Below are 13,522 nucleotides of genomic sequence, written 5' to 3'. Positions count from 1 at the left end.
TCGCTACATCATTTGGCCTTTATGTATTCTCCAGTCTGATTAGATCTATGAACGTTTCATTTCTGCTGCCAACGTGATATTGCTTGAATGGGAAGATGGGTTTTCCTCACTCAGATGGTGACAAAAGATATTTAAGTGGAAGTTTCCCAATATTCCTGCAGAACTGTGGAGCTGAAGCAGTGGCACCTCTGAGGACGCTGCTAATGTACTGTCTGCAATGGAGAATATTACAATAGATGGCATGATTCTTTTAACCCTTTCCAATCCACTGTCTGACGTCTAAAGACATTCTGATTGAAGGCTGTACAGCTCCGATGTCGGAAAACATCCAGCAGGGTCTTCTTACTGTATATTACTAGCCGCTGTGTTGTCGGGGGCCTCCCCAGCATGTCATATACCGCAGTACTGGCTCTAGCCAGCAATGGCGCCATTGTATAATGACAGAAAGAGAGAGCCCCCTAGGAAACTCTGGATCCAAAATTGGATTGCAAAGGGTTAATTGAATATGGGAAATAAAGATTTGTGGTCATGTGGATAATAGTATTATTTTATATTTTTTTTCAGGTATGGAGATGCGTGACTCATGATGTGCTGAAGGAGCTCCATACTTGCCATCCGCTGGTTTTATCAGGTATGGTGAATACTACTTGTAGTTCAGAAAGATGAGCCATGGGGTATATGTTGCATGTTCACATGATGGAATTCACCGGAGAGTTTTCACATAAATTCTACCCTTGAAAACCGGGGCAAAATCCGTGGAGCTACACGCAGATTTATCCCTGTCGATGGGAGGCAAAATCCACGTGTGGAATTCTGACACGTTTACGCCTTAAGAAGTGACATGCCGCTTAAAACGAAGGCACATCGGGATTCCACACGTGGATCTTACCTATTGACAGGACTAAATCTGCATGCCAACACGCTGAAAAAAACATGGCAGGAAGCTGTGGGTTTTTGCTACTTATCAGAGGCAAAGTTTGCATGGAAAATTCCACCATGTGCATATGGAATCCTATTAACGCATCAATAATTTGAAAGGGGTTTTCCAAAAGTGTTCATAATTGCGCAGCGGCTACATAACTGTTTAAACAAGAAAAAACTCTTATGTATAAATATTTCAGGGGACAATACTCCCCCCTGCGTCTAGAAGAAAGAAGGTTTCCACACTGACGTGGAAGGGGGTTCTTTACTGTAAGAGCAGTGAGAATGTGGAACTCTCTGCCTGAGGACGTGGTGATGGTGAATTTAAGAGGGGCCTGAATGCCTTTCTTGAGTGTGACAATATTACATGTTATAGCCCCTAATAACTTCAGAAGGGTCGGTGATCCAGGGATGATTCCTGTTTGCCAGATTGAAGTCGGGAAGAAAGTTTTTGGCTTCTACCTCCATTGGCGTTTTTTGCCTTCCTCTGGATCAGCATTGGGGAAAGGGTGTGGGTAATGGCCTCAACTAGATGCACATGTGTGTGTGGTTTTTTTTTTTGGCCTAACGCACTACATGTTACTTTTAGCTATGTTCACATCTGCGTTTGTGGATTCCGCTTTCCTGCCTCGTTATGGGAGCAGGAAAGGAGAATACCTTGGCTAAACTGACGCCATTTGTGATGGAACTGAACCGCAGCAAACAGACCCCATTGACTATAATGGGGTCGATTTTCAATTTCCTTCGCCCAGCGGTTTACCAGACAAAAAAGTCCTTTGTAGAAGATCTGCGACAGAGCCTCGGAACAGAGGCGTCCAATGCAGATGTCAACATAGCCTTAAATGTCCTGGTACTCCAGCCAATCCTGTCTGGTCCTGGAAGCTCCTGTAGTGATCACATGCGATTCATCATTCATGCAACCGCTGTAGTCAAACGTAACGTCACGTGTAGAGTAGAGTTAGCTGCGTTATTCATTTGTAGCCCATAGTAAGCCTTCTGCGTGATGGCTCATTGGGCAGCTTGGCATGCCACGTAGCTGCCTGGCACTTCCGCTCTGCAGTTAGCCAGTAGACCCTGTTGATCTGCCAGCTAGGCTGCACGCTAGCTCTGGCGCCATGCTACTCACTGCCTTGTTTATGAGTACTTGTCCTCTGGTGGTGCAGCAATACAATAAGTAAAAGCAAAGTGTCACCCTTTAAATATTGTCGCCTAGACATCCCTCCATGAATTCCTTCATATTTTAGAATAGTTGCCTCTAAACAGACTGGTTGATGGGATGATGCAAAACACAAGTGACTGGTTTACTGGACACAACCAGGACTTTATACGTCTTGTAGGTTCCAATGAGCGGTGTTATATATTGTATTTCATTCTTGGTGAATGTTCATTAGTGGGTTGTGACTGTAAAGTACTACAAAATCCTTAGCTTCTTGCTTTGTGTCTCTGTATGATAAGGGCTCTGGCTAGTTTTCATGCTTCCGCTAGATATGTTACCAACTTTAAATCTGAGTTGTGAAATTACCTTCCGGTTTAGTCGTTATTGTGGGTTTACATTGTTAGGTCAACAAGAGATAAACACCACAGGTTGTCAGCTTGTCACACTTTAACCAATGATGGCTTGCTACATAGTGTGCTTATGGACCAGTGTTCCCGCAAACAATAAACCACTGATGTGTTTTTTTTATTTAACCATTGACTATAGCAGTTGGCATGGATTGATGGCGCTCGCTCTCTCTTTTAGTCATATTTCGTTTTGTTTCTTTTTTTCTTATCTATTATACCTAGCAGGGTGCAACATAAACATTTTTTTTCATAAACTTTTGCTTTTTGACTTTTATAGCATATAAATCATAAATTTGTACATGTTGTATGAAATTGTATAATTTATGAGAGGTGGTAAATATTCCATGTATGAGGTTATAGGTTTATAGTGGACATTGATTCTAGAACCCTCTGACCTTCATAGCTGTGTGCCAGCTTTCAGCATGTCTTGGAAATGTCACTTGGTGAGTGTCTCAGGATCTTAAGCTTATCCTGTTATCTACCACAACCCAGAGTACATGCACTTTCAAATAACTTTTTGGAATTGGCTGCTGTGTGTGTGTGTAGATAAGGAATAACGCTATTTCTAACTTATGACTTGTTTTCTGCATTTATCACATTTTTCCCCCTCCCTAGGCTGTATCTCCAATTTTTAGTTTTCTTTGAGCTCATGGGTGGAGACTAGCTGCTATGTTGGCTCCATAAACTGCACGTAGAAGTAACAGAAGATTCTGCTCCCGAACTCCCTGTACTGAAGAATATCCTCAGCATGTAGGATAGTGTACAGCAGTACTGAGCTGCGTGTAAATGTGATTTTTAGTAGCTGGAAGACAGTAAATCTCCCATTCAGAGCGATAAATCATTCGCTCAAGCGAATAGATGAGAGTTCGCTAATAGGGCAAGTTTATACAGACAGATGAATCTTTTAACCCCTCAGAGACCAGCCGATTTTGTGCCTTAAGGACTAAGTGATTTTCATCATCACATTGCAAGCGATATAACTCGTTGATGTATCCATATGAAGGTTTGTTCTTAGTGGGCCAAGATGTATTTTTTAATGGCGCTTTTCAGGGGTTCATATAATGGGCAGTATAACTCTTTAATAATAATCTTTATTTGTATAGCGCAAACTTATTCCGCAGCGCTTAAACTTTTTTTGGAGGTAAGATGGAAAAAGCGTGCAGAAAATGCGCCATTGTTTTAAGGGTTTGTTTTTACAGCATTTACCATTTTAATAAAAATAACTAAATAATTTTCTTATTTGGATCCGCAGGATTACTGCGATACCAAGTATATCATCCTTGGGTTCGAAGAGTATATAACAGAGACGGCACTCTATGTTCTCCATGGGAGCGCTGATAACATTGTATTCAGCTGACCCACATGGCAGAACAATGAAGCTGAATGCAGAGAATAGACCACCTGCTGTTCTCTACATTAGTGCCCATTAGCAGCTTATGCAAAATGATTCCTCAAACTGTCATTCCCTCTATCTTTTTAACGAATTTTGAGCAATCATCTTTGTGTGTAAATGTGCCTTAAGACCCATAGCATATTTACTTTTCCGGCAACAGAGCTTTTTTTTTTTTTTACTAGTACCAGCTTGTGGTACATTTGACTTTTGGCCTGCTTTTTATTGCATATTTTGGGAGGCAAGCAAGAGAACAATAATCCTGGCATTACTTCTTTCAAATCTATTTTTATGCCGTTTATCATTTGCGATAAATAACAAAATATTTTCATTGTCTACCTCAAAAATAAGCCCTATCCTTATTTTTTCAGAGGGGGTTGAAATAGAAGCCCTACCCCATAGATAAGCCCTAGCTGCATTACATAAAAAGACATACATTACCTAACAGGCTCGATCCACGCCCTCCCACTCTTTTCTGGAGCTTCACCGGCTGTGATTGGTACATCCAGCACTGCATTGATTGGTTCTTTTGGCCACTACTCAACCAATCACAGTTGTCACTTGTGGAGGCGGGATTTATGAATTGGCCAATCAACGCCACAGCTCAGCCAATTCATAAATGTGATTTGTTTATCGAAGGCTCCTCAGCCAATCAAAGCAGCGCAGGAGACTGGGTCTTATAGGCCAAGTTACATGGCAGACATGGGGGCTTTTTTCAGTCTTCCAACTGCCATGGAAACCCATTGGTACTTTGCAATCCTATTGTGGGGTGCCGATGGATGACAGGAGGAGCCCCGTCTGCGTGTCATCTGCTTACATGCTGCAATTGCTATTGATTGTGGCATGTAAAGGGTTAAACTACCAGGATCTGAGGTTTCTCTACTACTTGCTGTTGGAGCAGGAGCCTGGCTGCCAGTAGTCAGCTAAGCCAATGTCTTAAAAAGATGTATGTGCAAGTGAGATGCCTATTATTCAGGTCAGTAAAAAGGCATATTGCGGTCTCTTAAGGAGTAAACTTCACTCACCATTTAGTCATACATGTTCAATTATTGTTCAAATGTGCATGATCCAACTTAAAAAAAACAAACAAAAAAAACTAGTCTTTTCATGTAAAAGGGCTTTAAGTCACTCACTGTTAGCAGCACCCACATCTCTCCCTCCTGTAGCAGTTTACCCCCCCCCCCTCTCTCCATAGACTTCTGCAACACTTGAGTCCCCTCTTGGTGTGTCTGTTGCTAGAGACAGACTTCACTTGACAGGACAGCAAATTAGAAGGAAGGAAGATCCCTAGTGGCCAGTACTTTAGTTATTGTTCAGTACAAAAACATCATTTTTGGCTATCCTATTATTTACCTGTTATAAGTGACAAAAGTACAAATCATCTTAGCGCCAGGTTTCTCTAAGGTACAATCATTATTTAAATTTAGAAGTGCAGCATACCCTTTAAGTCCCTACCGGGAGCCACTGCAATCCATAAACCTCCCATGCTGAGGATTCACCACTCTAGGCCTGGCTCTCCTTGTACAGGACTCTTTCCCAGAAGGGCTGGAGAGGTGGACATTACTCATAGGTATGCGTGCTATTACCAAGCACTGAGCTAAATGGCTTCTGCCTGCTGCTTTGCCAACAGTGCGCTACTTCTATAGAAGTATTATATTCTGGAATGGCCTGATTAGCCCTTGGGTGGCACCATGGCATCTCTTTGACCCCAGCCTTGCTCATTGCAGTTCTGCACTTTGAAACTGGTACCACATAAGGGCTAAACATTAAGCAGTTCCAAAATATGTTTTATGTATCGCTTTGACCTCCTCACCAACTTGTAATGTTATTGCATTGTTGGGGAGTAAAGTGGTTAGCCAGGTCTGAAATATTAAAGATCTATCCTCAGGCAAGGTCAGCAGTAGTGGATCAGCAGGGGCATGCACAGCAATGTGTAGACAAATAATGGACACACTGACAGAGGGAAGTTAATCAATATGTCCAGTGTATGAAATCCTCAATAATAATCAATATTGTACTATATAGACAAAAGTATAGCAAAATGTGCATATACAAAGGCAATCCCATTAAAGTTCAATAGGGCCTAAAATGTTCATGCATGTAATAAGGCCAATGGGCCATCAGATATTCTAGGAAAAAGATCCCACTAGGGCAAGCTAGCAATGTGACATCTAACCAAGAAGATAAATATATTCAATTCTTTTATTTATTTATTTTTTTAATATTATTATGAAAAGTAAGGAGAATCCAAAAATATATATTTTATTTTCTGCCGCCATCATCTTCTTGTGATAACCTTTTTTTTATTTTTACGTACACATAGTTGTAAAGACCTCATTTTTTGCGGAATGTCCTGTAGTTTGCGTTGGTACCATTTTGGAATACATATAACTTTTTTTGATTGTTCTTTTGTTTTTGTTTTTTTAAATTGCATTTTTTTCTTGGAAACAGTGACCAAAAAAAAAATCACATTTTTGGCTTTTTTTGGGGGGGGTGGGGGGCAATGCTCACCGTGCAAGGTAAATAATGCGTTACTTTGATCAGACTTTTACGGACAGAGCGAATCTAAACATGTATTTTTGTTTTATGATTTTTGATTTATTTAGTCTAACCAATGACCTGTAAAAACACAGCTCATTAATTACAACTTACTGGTGGATGATCAGTTGTGTTTCTGCCACATGGAAACATACCCTATATGTCACATAAACCTACCCTTATAGTGTTCAGTCAGCACGGCTGTGTAACAGTGATTGTGAAATAGTTGCGCAATCACTTTCGTTATTCTTTTTATTAAGCAAGGTTAATGGCGAGCCGACCGGATTAATTGTACAGGCATATTTCCAAAAAATACAATACAACGGCAAATGGGTTACATTATTCGTCATAAATGGAAAACCTTACATGGCAGAAAAAACGGATATCATTAGAGTTGAGCGAACATACTCTGGCGAGCTTGATGCTCATTCGAGTATTAGCGTACTCGATGGTGCTCGTTACTCGGGGAGAGGGGGAGAGACCCTGTGTTCCACATACAAAAATGCTCGGGTCTCCCATTGTAGTCACTGGGGTTTGTTACTCGAGTAGAGCTCTCGAATTTTACGAAAAGCTCGACTCGAATAACACGGACCCGAGCATTTGGATGCTCGCTCATCTATAGATATCATATTTGAATTCAGCACTAAAGTTCCTATAAGCCGCCTATCTGCTTATCGGTTACAAAAATTGTGTTGCACAGTGTTATCATTCAGGTTCCCGCTGGATCGCGGGAATCTGATCAATACCTGTTCCGTGTAAAATCACCTTGTCTAGTCCTGGCTGTATACTTCATTTGTCTTATTAAAAATATTTTTTTACTAGTTATACATGTTATATTTGTCACAGTGGGACAATAAGCAATAGATGAAAGTGCGTCTGTATTTCCTGAGCCTGTTTGCTTTCTCCATCTCTGCTCATTCATGCAATGCGTTGGGTAAGCGGAGCCGGTAACTGTAGATTTGGTGAGTACATGATAAGCACGGTACCAGGCACTGTATGCCCCCAGATCGGAAATCTGCCCTGCTGCTAACACTCTGTTCTAGAAGCAGGGTTGTAAAAAGGCCAGTTATAAGTGTAGCAGGTTCAGACGGGTTTGCGACCTGGTATACAGGAGTGGGGGCAAAGGAATATACTGTACAATATGCAAAATGTTCACATGGCAGATTATATATATTCGTTTTTTTACCTTAAACATTTCCTCTGTTTTCATTCACACATTACATTTTTTTCGGCTTTACAAACCTACAAGACCGCAGTATAGAACGGCAGTAATGGTCTCCATTTGCAAGAATGCATGGGACTTCACAAAGATGGCACTGAACACTGAGGCAACTATGATAGATGAAAGAAACTAACAATATAAAATGATAGTAAGTTACAGAAAAATGTGTTGGCAATTCTTGAAAAAAAAAAACATGTATTAGGCCGGCTTCACACATTTGCGCAATGAACGTTGCGTTCGCATGCTTTCATGTATTTCTTGCGCACACAAATGATGCGTATTTGCGCGTGCAAAATACACAGAATAGAACCTATTGATTTCAATGGCTTTCTTCACATGTGCATCACTTGCATGCACATTTTGTACACTTAAAAAAACCCAGAAACCACTAAAAAACCCGCAGCACGCGTTATTTTCCTGCACGTTTGTTTAGAATGAGAACATACTAAGCTCATTACACCAATTGGCCATTTCAATGGCTGAGAGCATTGTTGCGTGTTTTATTTGCACGTGCAAATGTGCATGATTCGTGTATGCCAAAACACAACGCCAGTTCTGCAAATACGAGCGCAAAAGTGCTTGTAAAAACGCAGACGCTTGTGTAAAACCATGGAAGTGATGCGAAGCGTGATACATTTACTTATACTGCTAGTAGTTGGAGTATTGTCCAATGAAAACAAGGCATCTGTGTGACTTTTAATGAAGATTCCAAGTTTGGAAATAATGATACAAGATATTAGTACAAACTAATATAGGTAGCAAAAACCCATTTAATGCCAACAGTAGCTTTTAAAAAAAATTTTTTTTTTACCTTCTTGACAGGAATAGTACTGCAGACCATATTCTTAGGCCGTTTTTACACAGCCAAGAAAACCATGTGCGATTTGTGTGTGGCGGGACGCGAAAATTTTGCACGAATATAAACCCCATTCTTTAAAATAAGATCATACACATGAGCGATTTTTAATTACTGTATATACTCGAGTATAAGCCTAGTTTTTCAGCACATTTTTTTTTTTGTGCTGAAAAATTCCCCCTCGGCTTATACTCAAGTCAGGCAAGGCTTAAAAGAACCCCTCCATACTCACCTCCCAGCCGGCGTCTGTGTCTCCGGCGGCGGTGTGGCAGGCTGCTTGAATTCTCTCCGCTGTCATCCTCTGCCGTGCTCTTTGCTCGGCTATGTCATCCCCCGCTGTCAGCGCTGTGTAAGTAAGAGCTGTGATTGGATTGAGCGTCAGCCAATCACAGCCGGTGCTCGATCATTCACAGCCAATCAAGCTGCTTTAGAATTCTCCCCGCTGTCATCTCCCTGCTCGGCTTTCAAATCCCCTGCCGTCAGTGCTGTGTAAGTAAGCGCTGTGATTGGATCGAGCGCCAGCTGTGATTTGGCTGGTGCTCAATCCAATCACAGCGCTTACTTACACAGTGCTGACAGAGCCAAGCAGAGAGGATGACAGCAGGGAGAATTCAAGCAGCTTGTCGCACAGACACAGACGTCGGCTGGGAGGTGAGTATGGAGGTTTTTTTTTACCTAGTATATACTCGAGTATCGCTCGGCTTATACTCGAGTCAATAAGTTTTCCCAGTTTTTTGTGGTGAAACCTATTGACTCGGCTTATACTCGGGTCGGCTAATACTCGAGTATATACGGTAATTCATTTTTTTTCGCCCTTGTGAAATAAGCCTTAAGAAGTGGAAATGCAGTGAAAGGGGTGTTGAGTAGGAGCTGCCTTGTTTGTCCCACGTCCAGACTTCCCATTAAGCGTTTGTCTATCATATGAATTCAGGCGGAGAAAGAAAAAAACGGCCCCATGGTCCATCAGATGTCATAGAACCTCTACCTTGGGGGCACCATAGGGTGGCATGCGCACCATCACAGTGCCTAATGTACGGCTGCAGGGACTCCTTAGGGTGTGGAATTTAGTCGCACATTTGATATGGAAGCCCCTTTAATTCCACACCAGTGAAGTGTCTCATTCATTTGAAGGGGATCTGCGTCTATGCAGTGCAAATAAAGTGATATGTTGCTTCTTGATGCAAATTCTGCACCATCTTCACTGCAGGAACGCTGCATGCAGATTTTCCAATCGACAAGGGATCCTTGACAAACCTGTTGCGGCTTTCTCTTGCGGGTTATACAGACAACGCATTCATTGCAATGGACGCCGTGTGATGCCTGCTTTCTCCTGTGGGTGCCTTGCTGTAAAATGAAGACTTTCCTTACATAAAGTGGTTGATTGTGGGGGGGCACAGCCAGGGGGACACTTTGCGATCAGCTTATAGTCAGGGGGCTCTTCCAACAAGTAGTTTGTCTGAAGCCAAGAACAAATTGAGAGGATGGGAAAAACAATTTAACTGAACACCGTTTCCAATTGGAGTGGATAAAAGTGCAGATTTAAGTGCCACTTGGAGTCTGAAGAGCAATCCACTGCATTAGTCAGTGATGTAGTCCTTGCCTCGCCTGGGTTTTTCTTATCTCCCAGCCAACAGATACTTGGAGAACTCTGCACACTTTATATATCATATATGCGTAAAGGCATTGCAAAAGAAAAAAGCTGAACTGGGTGCTCCGAAAAGCTACAACAGAGACCTCGCCTAATCTGAAAGTCACAGATAAAGTAATCAGTACTATCCAGAACACTTCAATAGTGGGGCAACACATGCATAGTCACCTGGAACCAGGATCCATGGATCCAATCTAGAGTCATAGAAGGAAGACGTGGCGGCGTTCAGGGTGCAAATGTTTAAAAGTTACTCTTCCAGGAATCAAAACGGCAACATTTCAACAAGAAGGTTTTGCTTGATGAAGACCTTATGGTCGAAACGTTGCAGTTGTGATTCTTGGACGAGTAAAGGCTTGTTAATGTTTGCATCCTGGATGCTGTCACGTTTTCTCTCTAATCATGTGTTGGGAGAGGCCGGTTATATAGAGTTCGGGGAGATGAACTGCAACTGTATTTATTTCTCCTGGCACGGTTTCAGGAAGTAGGCTGCACCATCCAAGTGAATGGCTTGTATCCCTGAAGGCCAGTAAACTTGTATACCCTGATCCAATGCACTGGAAAGGGTACTTTTAATCCAGATATTCAATAGACTGTTATTCCAGTGTGTACACCTGTGACCATTTACAATAATGACTGCCTTTCTATTATATTACATATGGTGCATGCAAATGTGCCAGGTAGAAGCATAAAGCAGTCAGGTGTAGACCCTCAGGAATGGGATCTGGGCTCTTCTTTTTGAAGGAAAACCTAATTTATTGAAGTAGAGAAAAAAAAATAAAGCATTCAAAGGGAGTAATGTTCACCATGCTACACAATACTGTAGACAGACAGTGTACCTGTGCTAAAAGGGGGAAAAAGAACAAAAACAAACGCATGGTGGTGCCAGGAGGCACTGAACATATGGAGCAGCGTACACCTTTTCATGTGATAGGTGCATCAGTGGGAAATTATACTAAGCCTGGTGTCGGACATGACAGGCTCCAGTATATTTTCCCCCATTTCTATGGAAGCGGGGAAAGCCTTTACCAAATTGTTGCCACAAAGTTGAGACCTATATTTGTGTAAATAGTTTTTGAAATTTAGGCTCATGTGCAGCTTCTATTCTCAGATATCCCAGGTATAATGTTAGATTAGCGCCACCTGCTGTTTCTATTGAAAAGCCTTTCTGCGTCCGGTCCATCTCCAGAAATCCTCCATAGTGATCACGCCTATGCTGCTTTTAGACTGAACGACCAGAGAGAGAAGCAAGACTGAGCATGTGCGACCAGCTTGGAGTATTTCTTATGACAGATACAGAATCTCACAGCAGGTGGCGCTTTTCTAACATCCCTGACCAGTCCTGGAATCTGCGGGGATAAAAGCATTCAATTAATAAGTGTAAATACAAAAAAACTGTGTTTAATACTGGGCCGGATTTAACCACAAAGAAACTATTTTTTCTTTTTTATGCGACAACCCCTTTTAAGAAGTTTTTGTATTGTGTGGTGTTTCTTAACTTTTTTTTTTTTTTTTCAGTACCACATCTGATAACGCGGGTGTTCTTTTTTGGCTAATGTAATTTGTTAGCACTTACTCTGCTGACATTCTGGACAATTAATCACCCTGGGCATCATCCCATTTACTACATTAGGAGATGAAATGATAACCAGGATTTAATTGAATTATTCATAGCTCTGTTACGTAACATTTTTAGAGCATGGATGTTGAAAGGATATGATCGATGTTAGAAAATACACGGTTAAGGGGTTAACTTTTTTTTTTCTTTCTTTTTTTTTTTTTTAGGGCGGCTTCACGCAAAGCCTATTTTTTTTAAAACCGCACTTGCAGTCTTTTGAGTCAAAGCCAGAAGTGGATTAGAAAAGAATGAACTATAAAGCAAGGACTTCTACTTCTCCTTCCCGCTGGATCCACTTCTGGCTTTGGATCAAAAAACTGCATCAAAAGTTAAAGTGTGTCTTCCAAAAAATGTTGCGTGTGAAGTCACCGGATTAATAAACCTAGTCCTGTAGGACTGACTGCAATATGTTTCCGTGGAATTAAACCCCTATGACCTCATGGGAATTCAACACATAAGCGGGAAGTCCACTTTTCTGATACAAAGCCCCCCTGTATAGCCTACTTGCTATATTGGATGAGACTGACTGTTTATACATAATGTCTAGAACAAGCCAGTATGTAGCCACTGCAGGAAGCCACAGTGTTTATCAATAAACGATCTCTCTATGCAGGCAACATGACAGAAGAGCGCGGCTCCCATCATTATGTGGCTAGATTTAACCTCTTAGTCACCAGTCTATTTGGTTCCTTAACCCTTTCCAATCCACTGTCTGACCTCTGAAGACATTATGATTTAAGGCTGTACAGCTCCAATGTTGTAATATGTCCATTGGGGTTCTCTTACTGTATATTGCTAGCCTCTCTGCTGTCGCAGCCTATCCAATGTGTCACCTCATGCAGTACTGGCTTTAGCCAGCATATAGCGCTGTTGTATAATGGCAGAAAAAGAGTAAGCCCACTAGGAAAACCAGGATACAAATTGGATTGGAAAGGGTTAATACTTCAAGAGCCAAAACTTTTTTATTGTTTCATCAACATGGCCATATGAGGCATTGTTCTTGTATGGTATTAGTTATATCTTCTAATGGTACCACTTTGAGGTACATGTAATGTTTTTTTGTCAAGTTATCTTAAAAAAAAAAAAAGAATCTTTTATTTTGGTATTCATGAAATGTTACTTTTATTCTGCAGGTCAATAAGATTACGACAATTGTCAAAAATTCTTATAGTTTTATTTTATTTATTTATTTATTTATCTGTTAGTATTTTTCTACAATAGAAACACTTTAAAAAGTTGTATTTGCTTTGTCGCATTCCAAGAACTGAGCTATCTGAGGTATTAATTTTAGCGGCACAAATGGTTTTTGCTACCAATTTGGGGTAATTTGTCTTTTTGATTGGGTTTTATTGCATTTTATGAATAAAAAAAACGAATTATTTTTTCCTTATGAGGCTAATTGTGTGGTATAAATTAATATGGTAAGTTTGGGTCAAGACAATCATGGAAATAACAAATCTATATTTATTTATTTATTTATTATTACTTTGGGACAATAAAAGCCATTTTTCATTAAAAATATAACCTACAGCCCAAAAGCTGTTTCTTGCAGTGTCCACCCGATCGGAAAAGCTCCTCCTGTCTCAGAAGTTACCCTTACCACCGTCCCCACCTACACCATCTCCCCCCCCCCCCCCCCCATCCCCCCTTAACTCAAGCCAGGCCGTTGGTATTCTGATTTTTGTTTTTGTTTTTTATAGCAGTCCAACTTCAAGATTGGACCAGGAAACTAAGGAGAAGAGTATTCTTAATTTGAATTTCAGCCATGT

The 13,522-nt window shown here is 41.0% G+C and overlaps 1 protein-coding gene across 4 annotated transcripts in view; it reads left to right on the top strand.

Moving 5' to 3' along the window:
* The window catches only part of OSBPL8 (oxysterol binding protein like 8), a 193,495-nt gene that overhangs the window by 16,747 nt on the left and 163,226 nt on the right, over nucleotides 1-13,522 (top strand). For all 4 annotated transcript variants that reach the window (XM_066591672.1, XM_066591673.1, XM_066591669.1 and 1 more), the window contains exon 2: nucleotides 565-631. The gene's annotated coding sequence lies outside the window, so the exon portion shown is untranslated. The remainder of the gene's footprint in view (nucleotides 1-564; nucleotides 632-13,522) is intronic.

This window comes from Eleutherodactylus coqui, chromosome 2 (assembly GCF_035609145.1).
Source record: "Eleutherodactylus coqui strain aEleCoq1 chromosome 2, aEleCoq1.hap1, whole genome shotgun sequence".
Taxonomy (NCBI): domain Eukaryota; kingdom Metazoa; phylum Chordata; class Amphibia; order Anura; family Eleutherodactylidae; genus Eleutherodactylus; species Eleutherodactylus coqui.
This window is presented reverse-complemented; position numbering and strand designations above follow the sequence as displayed.